Genomic DNA, 10,425 nt, shown 5'->3' with positions numbered 1-10,425 from the left:
TGTGTGTGTGTGTGCGCATGTCTGCCTGTGTGCGTGTGTGTGTGTGTGTGTGTGCATGTCGGCCTGTGTGTGTGTGTGTGTATACATGCCCCCACATGCATCTGGTGGACCTGGGAAGGATTTCCATGGAGGAAGGAACACGAAGTCAGATGCACCACCCACTCTGCAGCTACCTGTGACGTGGGGTTTTGCCCACTGCAGGAAGTTTTCATGCCCCAGGGAGCCCATTTCTCAAAGAAGCTCTTTGGAGTGTATGTTTGCAGACTCCTTTCTAATGTGAATAATCATTTTCTAATTCCCGTTTAGAAAATTAATCTTCTAGTTTCTTAGAGTGTAGCACAGAGTTTTGGAAATAGGGTCGGTGGCTAATGCCTGTCTTAGCACTTGCAAACAGGCTCGAGGAATTGGTTATGGTTTTTCTACGCAATGGAATGATATTCAATCATGAAGAATGAGGTTAACAGCAACCTAAATGTATGTTCCTGAAAATACTGTCTAGCAAAAACAACAGGTTACAAAGCAAAAAATATATGCATATATATGATGGAAGATCACACACATGACGCGCACTGAGGTGTAGGCTGCGGTTATTTCTGACAGATTGTTACTTGTTTTTCTTGTCGGTATTTTCTACAAAAACATCTATCGCTTGTGTAATAATAAAAAGATACTGGCCTGAGTTTAATTGAAAAAGAAAGATATTGATCTTGCAGAAGGTGCCCAGACCCTCCTGACCCCAGGGGAAGGAAGTTGATGGGATCAGAATGAAAGAGGATGGAAATCAAAAGGTGCTGGTGGCCACTGGGCTGCATGAGGGAGGGCTGGCTGCGAAAGGGGCCGTGCCCTCGGGGCAGTCTTGCTTACACCTGCTGGTGTCTGTGGAAGAACCAAACCCCCCACCTCCTTCTCTTGGCTCCTCCCTCACACCGCGTCTCATGCCCATGCTCTCCGTTACTTTCCACGGACGCTATCCTGAGCCCTGTACTTAGGGGGCTGGGTGGATTCCCCTGCAGCCTTGCTCTGAGGACGCTGTTTCAGCAGGGTGGGCGGGCCACCACCCGGTCAGGGCAGGAAGCACAGCTCTGGTTATTCTTAATCAATCATCAATCCCTCTGATGGTGGCCCCGGGGGCTCAGTTCCTGAAGATCAGGCAGGTGAAGCAGAGCCAGTAAAATTCTTGCCTATGTGGTGGGGAAGGGGAGAGGTGGGGGCGGGGGACTGCAACCCTGTGGTCAGCCATGCCCTGCTGTCATAGCTATTACTGGGGTGAAGGGGTCAGTTTCATCCTGCCTTTCAATCCCTATGTTTTTCTTTTCCACCCATCCCAGCTCCCCAAAACAGAATCAGATAAGAAACCCTAAAAAGGCCCACAAAATAATCTGAAAAAAACAAGACGACACAGAGCAGTCCCAGGCGGCTTGCCATTTGGTTTCAGAGACACAGGCTTCCGCCTCCATTTCCCAAGCATGGGCAGAGCCCCGTCCCCTTGTCCACCTGCTCTGGACAGACGGACATGAAATGGGCTTGGCCGCCCCCCTCCAGTGAGCCCCTGAGCACGGGAGAAAGCCTTTGGAGGAGTCACTGTCAGACCTTTCTGCCTCTCCCCTGGCCCTGTGTCCTCCTCCTGTGCAGACTGTGTGGGCTGGGGTGGGGGGGACGAGCCGCACAGCTCTGAGCTGAACAAACTCCCGAAAGGGCAGGGAGCCTCCACTGGGCCATTTTTCAGACTTTAATTCCATTGAATGAAACTTAAAAAGGCCTTGCTGTTTGTTCAGCCCGAATTCCCTCTCTGCCGTGGGCAGCCAGCCTCTCTCCAAGGAGAGAAGAACGACCAGCAGAGAGTGCACAGCCTGGCTGACCGTCCAGGGCTGACCTGACGTAGCCGCCAGCGTCCAGCCCTGGGCAGTGGCTGTGCAGGCCAGTGGCTGGAGGCTGCCCAGACTCTGCCGTCACTGGTCGCCCTGCTGGAGCTCAGCTAAGGTCAAGTTTCATAAAAGCGGCAGCATCCACACTCTGACTTCATGTCCAGCAGGTGAAAGCCAGAAAGCACAGACCGAATCTAGCCGATAGGGCCCCATGCTCTTCAGAAATATCCTGAAACGAGGCCTGCAGACGGCTGCTGCAGCCAGATAACCCACGTCTGAGCTTCAGCTCTGCCCGTCCCCAGCTGGGTGGCCGTGACCTCCCTGAGCCCTGCTAAGAGCACCCGTGCACGTAAATGGCAGAAAGTAAACCAGACAGGGCTGTGAGACATTTCCCCGACCCAGGGCACTCAGCAGCGCTAGCCGACAACACGCCAGGCCAGGGCGGCTCACACATCCATGCAGAATGCCATCCACGGCCCGCACGCGGGTGACTCTCCTGAAATTCGGCTGATCAAATGGATCAGTGCAGCAGAGCCTGCTGCCAGCCCACCCTGGCACACCTGCCCTTGGGAGCGCCCCTCCCCTCCCTGCTTTGTTCCTGGGGCTCCCTTCTCTTACTGTTTCCAACTCAGGCTAAAATGATTCTGCCGCAGCCTCCGGGCCTGGGAGAGGATGAGGATGGGGTCTTCCTCGGCGGCCATCCGAAGGCCACTTCCTCCCTTCCCTTCCATGCTGCTGAGTCAGCAGAAGGACATGAGAGGGTCCAGGCCAGAAGGAAGGTGTCAGAAGGTCCAGGGCGCCCTCCCTGCCTCCTTCTCTCGGCCACCCAGATGCCAACAGCCCCACCGACCTCCTCAGCCTCCCATGGCGGTGACCTCCTGCACCCCGGCTCCATGGACTCCCGAGAGCGCTCTGCCATGGCTGGTCCTCAGACCCACCAGCCTGGGTGTTGGGCCTCTGTCAGGAGGGCTATGAGAGGCTGGGGGAAAAGGAAACCCCTCTCCTGGTTTGGGGCCTGACAGCCACGAGTCTTGGAGAGCCGGGGAGAGTCTGGCCCCAGGCCCTCTGAGGGAGTTTTCTTTGATATTTATTAACCCACTTTCTCTCTTGGCACTTGGAGCAAGGAGGGAACCTCAGCCAAGGCTATTAATAGGCCAAGGCCATCCCTAGGGAGAAGAATGAGCTCATACCTACAGCACAGGTGCCAAGTATAATAAAGGCCTCCAGCTCGGGCCTAAATATAGGCTGTGGCCACCTCGGGGCGCAGAAGGAGGGCCTTGTGTGAGCCGTGCGCATTGGCTCGGTTGCCATCCAGCTGGCCTCTTGGGCAAAGCTTTTTGACACCTGTGCCCAGGACGAGCTCCACCGGGAGAGGATGTGTCGGTCACACAGTGCTGTTCCGCCCTAGGTCAGCCCCGGTGGGAGCCGCCCAGGAGGCGGGGGAGGCCAAATGACATGCAATATAAATGACTCCTGTAAACAGAGAGTTTAATAAAAAGGCAGTGAGGGGATTTATGGGCAACCCAAGGATAATTACAATTATTTATCTACTTACCTCCCTCGCTGGCTGATCAGTCTATTAATTATCTATTACATACTCGCTGATTTGCATTTCAGTGGGGGGACTGGGGAAGGGCAGGTGAAAAACACAGAAGGGTCGGGAAACCCTGTAGTGGGGACCCTCCTCTCTGCAGACCAAAGCTCCCCCTGCAGACGTCCTCATGTGTCGCCCCCCCCATGGCCATGGGCCACCCCCAGGCCTGAGAGAAGCACCCATCTGAGAACCAGCTTGAGGGGAGCAGAAAGCATTGCGTGAAGAGGCTCGTACCTGTGTGCAGAGGGATGGCTGTAGGAGCAGGTTCCCAGCGGGAGGGGCTGCACACCAGCTCCGGGAAAATGGTGGCAGAATTTCCTCTGGCTGCTGTGACTTCACACTGCATTGTAAAAAGAAAACAAGAGAACAAAACCATTTTCAACCTCTGAATACCTGGAGCGCATCAGACACACACTCTCTTGACTTAAAATATTACAGCACAGAGGGTCACGGGACTATGTCTTTTGCACGATGCAAACAGGAACGCGTCAGGCTGGGAGAAGCGGTAAGAAGGTGGCCCTGCTCACCACCTCATGGGTAGAAGGTGCCCTGAGTGCCACAGACCCGGAAATTGCAGGTGAGACTCACAGTATCCAAACCGAAGCTGGGGTCAGAGGGGAGAGTGCCAGCGGGTGACGGGGTCAGGCCGGAGGTTGGACAGATGGGGGGATGGCCCCGTTGCCTATCCCCAAGACGGGCCCTGGGTCTCTCTCAAGCCAGCAGAGCCTCCTTGGGGATAAATCAGCAGCGCCAGCCTCATTACCAGGCCCAGTTCCCGAGCCCTGGGCTGCACCCTAGAGGACGTGTAGCGGCCGCTGTAGGCTGAGCAGCCCCCAGGGTGTGCACTTGAGGCCCAGCTACGCCCTTGATGGGAAGCAAGGCTGTTTTCTCACCAGACCCCGTCGGTGTCACCACGAGGGACTGTGGATTCTCCTTCTTCATCTTAGGCTCCCCTGGGATTGACAGTGTGAATGCCTCTGGCCACCAGGCTACCCTGCTAGATGCTGGGTGGGGGCAATGTCAAGGCGGCACCTGGCTTCTGCCTCTTAGCGGCTCAGTCTGCTGATCTGTGTCGGCTGTGAGCAGGGACTGAGTCTGTCGTAGTGTTTCAGTTCCCTCAAAGGCTGAATGTGTTGGTATTTGAAGGTGGGGTCTTTGGGAGGTAATAAAGTCATGAGGGTGGGGCTCTCCCAGTGGGATGAGTGCCCTCATGAGAGCCTCTCTCTCTCTCTCTCTCCCAGGTAAGAATACACCAGATGTGTTGGCACCTGCATCTTGGACTTTCCAGTCTCCACAACTATAACAAGTAAATGTTTGTTGGGCCAGGTGTGGTGGCTCACGCCTGTAATCCCAGCACTTTGAGAAGCTGAAGTGGGAGATCACTTTGCCCAGGAGTTTGAGTCTAGCCTGGCCAGCATGGTGAAACTCCATCTCTACTAAAAATACAAAAGTGAGCTGGGCGTGATGGTGGGTGTCTATGATCCCAGCTACTAGGCAGGCTGAGACAAGAGAATCGCTTGAACCCGGGAGGCGGAGATTGCAGTGAGCTGAGATTACACCACTGCACCCCAGCCTGGGCAACTGAGCAAGACTCTGTCTCAAAAAAAAAAAAAAAAAAGAAAAAGTAAATGTTTGTTGTTTAAGCCACCCATATCTTGTTCTAGCAGCCCCAGTCCGCTGAGACAGAGCCTCATGTGGCTTGTGCTCCTCAAAACAGCTGACAGTGGGTTTTGCACAGGTAGGAGGAAGGCAGACCGGGCGGGAAAGGGCATCGCATGATGAGGGGCTCCACTGAAACTTGGACTCTTCCTCCCTCCGCCTCTTCTGAGCCTTCCTCACCCACCCCGTGGCTCTGGTCCCACGGGCACTGCCCCATCCACTACATGCCCTCTACCCCACCCTCCCACTTCTCACACCTGCTCCTTGCTCCCCCTGCCCCACCCACGGGGCCTTCTGGTTGGGTTTGACCTCAGGGTCCTCACACATGTCGTCCCCTCTTCCAGGCGTTGGACAACATCTGCTTGTTCAGGCCTCCTCCCCCCACCAGAGAAGCCCGAAACCATTGTATGGGAGGAAGCCCCCGCCCCACCACCTGCCACTTCTGCTCCTGGCCTGTCGCACCATAACACGTGTTGGCTCTGTGTCCCTGCCCAAATCTCATCTCAGAGTGTAATCCCCACATGTGGAGGGAGGGACCTGGTGGAGGGGTGACTGGATCATGGGGGCGGTTTCCCCAATGCTGTTCTTGTGATGGTGCATGAGTTCTCGTGAGATCTGATGGTTGGAATGTGTTTGGCAAGCTCCCCCCGCTTTCCGTCTCCTGCTCCACGTAGGACGTGCATTCCTTCCCCTTCGCCTTCCACCATGATTGTAAGGTTCCTGAGGCCTCCCAGACACCAGGAACTGTGAGTCCATTAAAGCTCTTTCCTTTATAGATTACCCAGGCTCAGGTAGTTCTTTACACACCACAGTCATAAGGCAGAGTCGTCATGTACTTCATTTGTGCACGACGCCCCAAAACGGAAGCTTCCTGAGTACATGTGGAGTGGCTGCGTGCTTCCATGCTGGAGTAGGGCCTGGCATGCCGCAGGTGCTCAGGGAGTGAGGAGTGAATGTGTGAATGCACGGCTACCCCGGATGCTGTCTTCCAACTCCTATTTGCACCCCCTGCCTTCAGCATGTCCTCCTCAGCATGGATTCCCCACGCTGTCCCTAGAGTAGATTTTTAAAGCACGAAGGTTGTTTAAAATCCCTTGAAAGACCCTCAAGTCTGGGGGTTACGTCCAGATTCCTGAGCCTGAGGGTCTGGGCCCTTCACAGTCAGTTTCACCTCCTTCCCAGTGTCCTCTCCCATGATTGGTGCAAACCTCAGCCTGGCCGTCCCGCCCAGACCAGGGTGAGACCTTCCATATGTCCCCAGCGCAATCTGTCACCAAGCTCGAGGTTCCTGTAGGCTATTTTCTGCACTCCTCCCAGCAGAGGCTCCCATGGGTACCCCCAGTCCCGTCTCTTTTTTCTCTCCTACCTCACCCCCAGCCCCGCCCTGCTTCCCGGACAGCCAGCAGCGGCTGTCTCTTTCCCCACTGCCGAGGGTCCTGTCCTGTCGGGGAGGTGGAGCTCCTGCAGGCTCACAGAGGAGGAGGACCCCCACCCTCCTCCCACATTCCCCGGCCTCTGCCCGGGCCTTTCTGTGGAGGGAGCACTGTTCCGTTGCTCACTGGCAGCACAGACGAGCCACCCCCAACACTGCCTCAGCATTAAACATCTAATGCAAGTTAGGAGCCCATTTTCCATAACGCCCAGAAACAGTGCTGCTTCCAGGAGCTCACTGCCCTCTAGGCCCATCCACTGAACCCTGGTCAGCAGCTCTTGGGGTCTTGGGACATTTGATGGTCAGTGTTAGGCTTCTACTTGGCCAGGCTGTTGTCACCTGGGATTCAGTCCAGCACGAACTCAGGTGTTGCTGGGTGGTATTTGGTAACTGGCTAATGTTGAAAATCGATTGATTTCAGTATAGGATATGGCCTTTCATAATGTGGGTGAGTGGGCTTCATCCAGTCAGTCAAAAGGCCTTCACAGCAAAAACTAAGGCTATCTGGGGAAATACATTCTACCTCAAGACTGCAACACCAGCTGGGCATAGTGGCTCACGCCTGTAATCCCAGCACTTTAAGAGGCTGAGGCAGGTGGATCACCCGAGGTCGGGAGTTCGAGACCAGCCTGCATGGTGAAATCCCATCTCTGCTAAAAATGCAAAAATTAGCTGGGCAAGGTGGTGGGCACCTGTAGTCCCAGCTACTCGGGGGCCTGAGGCAGAAGAATCGCTTGAACTGAGGAGGCACAGGTTGCAGTGAGCCAAGATCGTGCCATTGCACTCCAGCCTGGGCGACAAGAGCGAGACTCATCTCTAAATAAATAAATAAATAAATAACTGCAGCACCAATTCCTGCCTGAGGTTCTAGGCTGTCTGCCCATCCCGTAGAGTACAGGTTCAGCAGCCACCACAATAATGTGACCTAGTTCCTTAAAATCAGTTCGATTGATCAATCTATCACCTACCTACCTACCTACCTACCTACCTACCTAGGTCCTATTGACTCTGTTTCCCTGGAGAACCCTGAGTCAGGGCCTCTGGGGTCTCTCCCAGACTGGGATTCTGGAGCTGACCCTGTCCATCAACAGAAGCAGCCAGCTCTGCCACTTGCCCTCATCGTGGGGACCCTGGTCTGGTCTGGCCCAGTGCTGTCACCCAGACATAGACCACCACTTCATGGTCTATCCAGCATGCAGTTTGGGCTGGTGGAGTGGGCAGTGGTGCCCCCATGATGGCAGAAATCGGGTGAGGAAGGAGGCAGCCCGAGGCCTCATGTCTACTTGGGGACAAGGACTGCACTCTCACAAACCTGGAACACACCGGCCCTCCCAAGCCTGTGTGAGGTCAGGCGTAGCTGTGATGAGATCGACCCAGGTGCCAGCTTCAGCTCGGGCCTGAAAATCCCTCCCCCCGTCAGAGCTGACACCTCAGGACAGGCGTGTCCTCTCTTCCTTCTCCTCCCCCTTCCTGACTATCGCTTCTCAATTCTGATGATGTATCAATAACTGCAAAGCAAAGCGCCACAGTTAGCAGCGCTGCTGTACTGTAACTAATCGTTTTCTGAATCGATTCTCAGGGTTGTGTGTGCGCAGCGAGGTGGGGCCGCGTCTGCGAAGCCGCTGCAGCCTTCAGGAATTAGGCACACCAGGAGAAGTTTCAGGAGACAAAGAAGAGGGCTGGGAAGAGAAGGGGGCAGGCGGGGGGAGAGACAAGGAAAAGAACAGATTTTCAAAAGAGGGCCAGGGGAGCTTCTCAGAGACAGAGAAGCCGGCGGCAGCAAGCCATGGCCTGACCCGCCCTCCTAGGGTGTAGCAGGGGTGAGGAAGGGGCTGTGGCCTGAGCACGTCTGATGGATGAGGTGCGGTGGGCAGGAGGCAGGTCACCAGCACTGCGAGGGCAGGAGCATAAGTCTGCCGGGCTCTGTCCCGTGCTCTCCCAACGTCCGAGCAAGGACAGTAGGCCAGGCCAATCCAGGGTCCCCAACATGGGGGCAGGTGGCGGGGCTGGCTGTCAGGTGACAGGTGCCTTCCTGGGATGGGGACACAGGGGAGAGGGCAGATTACTGCACACCCACCTGTTCCAGGCAGCAAGAAAGACTCAGGCCCAGGAAACCCTCCAGCCCCTTCGTGCACATAAAAAGACCTCAGGGGTCTCCAGAGATCACGCACTTAAGATTTTATTGGCTTAATAAACCGTGCTGCTGCTGCCCACGGGTCTTCCTTGGCCTAAGCACATGTGAGCATGGTGGCGGGGAGGGCAGCTCTCTGCAGATGCTGCAGTCTCCTCCAGCGGGAGACAGCTGGCGGGAGTGGGAGGGAAAGGACAGGCGGCTTAGACAGGGCTGCAGGGCCACACTGGGACCGAGGGAAGCCCTTTTTGCAGTGTAACCCATTAGCCCTTCCAGTGACCCTAAGAGGAAACTAAGGTGTAGAACGCTGGGAGAACCCACTCCAAGGCACACAACAAGCATGCCAGCAGACCTGGGACCCAAACCCAGGGAATCCGGCTCAAAAGCCCAGCACGGCCACCTCCACGCTAAGCTCTCATTCTCACTAAGGTCGACCAGCTGCTGACTCAGTTTCCCCATCTGTAATGTGAACTCGTATAGCTGCCCCCCTTGCTTCTGGCACCTTCCAGGCTCTTGCATATCTCACTGGGGTGAGAATTACCAAAGGGGTAGGCAGACAGGGCTGGGGGAGGAGCCACCTGACTCCAGGGGCTTTCTTAGTGAAGTGTCAGAGATGGGACGGATGTCCCCACAAACACCCAGAGCACGGACCCCCCCAGTGAAGCACAGAGAATACCGCGGCCTGGGTCCATGCCTCACTTCCTCACTCACTCATTCATTTAGCCATGCTGCGCTGGGCCTGTTCACCTGTTCCCACCCTGAGGTCTCACCCCAGACCCCCTCCAGGTCCCACAGCCAGCCATCCCGGGCTCTGGTCAGTGTAGGGGAGCAGCTACAGAGCCCCTGCCATCCTGACCAGAGTCCAGGAACACACTCAGGGGAGCGAGGGAGGGAACGGGCTGGGCAGGGCCTCATCTCTTCTTCCTGGAGATAAAGTGAGGCCAGGCCAGGCCTGTGTTCTGCCATGGGCATGCCTTGCTCAGAGCCTCCCTTCCCACATACAGATCCCTGGGGGCTGTGGCTTCACCCCAACCTCTCAGCAAGGCTCCTGAGGCAGCAGCGTCTCTGCCTGAGGCCGGAGGGGCACTTGCTCCCGAGTTTCAGAGCCCCCACAGCCGCCCAAGCCAAGGGGCTCCCTGCCTGCCCTTCCACCTCCAAGAGCTACTGTGTGGCCACCCCACATATCTTCAGCCTCTGAAAACAGGGAGGCTGTTTACCCTTCCTTGTGTGTCCGACTCCTGCCCGCAGCTGCTGGGAGGGCGTGCGTCCTGCAGACCGGGCCTGGGGGCTCAGAGGGCAGCGAGGGGTCACGGCCCCGATGTGGCATGTCAGTCACAGGCTCACGGTCATTCCTGGGGGCCCCCAGACGATGGGGTGTAACAAGAGAGCCGAAACTTTCTGAATGAGTCACACGTTGTTTATTTTACCAGAACGGCTTCATGCTTTGCTCTAAATCTGTCCGAGGTGCAGGCTGTTTTCCCGAGTGACAAAGTAGGAGCTGGGGTGACCGCAGCTCCCTGGGAGCGTGCTGGACCCCCAAACCCATGGAGAAACAGAGGACAGGGGCGTGGCAGCCGGGAAGCTCCAAAAGACACAGCACGCCGGAGCTGGGCTCTCGTGGGCACAGTGAGAAGGATGGGGCTTGGCGTCAGTGACGCTGGGGGGAGACTGAGGTCACACACGGGGTGGGTGGGACAGGCAGGTCCAGGTGCCTTCAGCAGGACCCGGACAAGATCCGCCACCC

General features: G+C 56.3%; 1 protein-coding gene across 2 annotated transcripts in view; it reads right to left on the bottom strand.

The window, feature by feature from the left end:
* Window positions 1-10,425, bottom strand: part of RBFOX3 (RNA binding fox-1 homolog 3) — a 511,304-nt gene that overhangs the window by 209,943 nt on the left and 290,936 nt on the right. For both annotated transcript variants that reach the window (XM_017524971.2, XM_017524979.2), the window contains exon 3: window positions 3,694-3,792. The gene's annotated coding sequence lies outside the window, so the exon portion shown is untranslated. The remainder of the gene's footprint in view (window positions 1-3,693; window positions 3,793-10,425) is intronic.

The sequence above is a fragment of the Cebus imitator genome, unplaced genomic scaffold (genome assembly GCF_001604975.1).
Source record: "Cebus imitator isolate Cc_AM_T3 unplaced genomic scaffold, Cebus_imitator-1.0 Scaffold36, whole genome shotgun sequence".
Lineage (NCBI taxonomy): Eukaryota > Metazoa > Chordata > Mammalia > Primates > Cebidae > Cebus > Cebus imitator.
The sequence above is the reverse complement of the archived record's forward strand: the minus strand, read 5'-3'. Positions and strand labels throughout refer to the sequence as shown.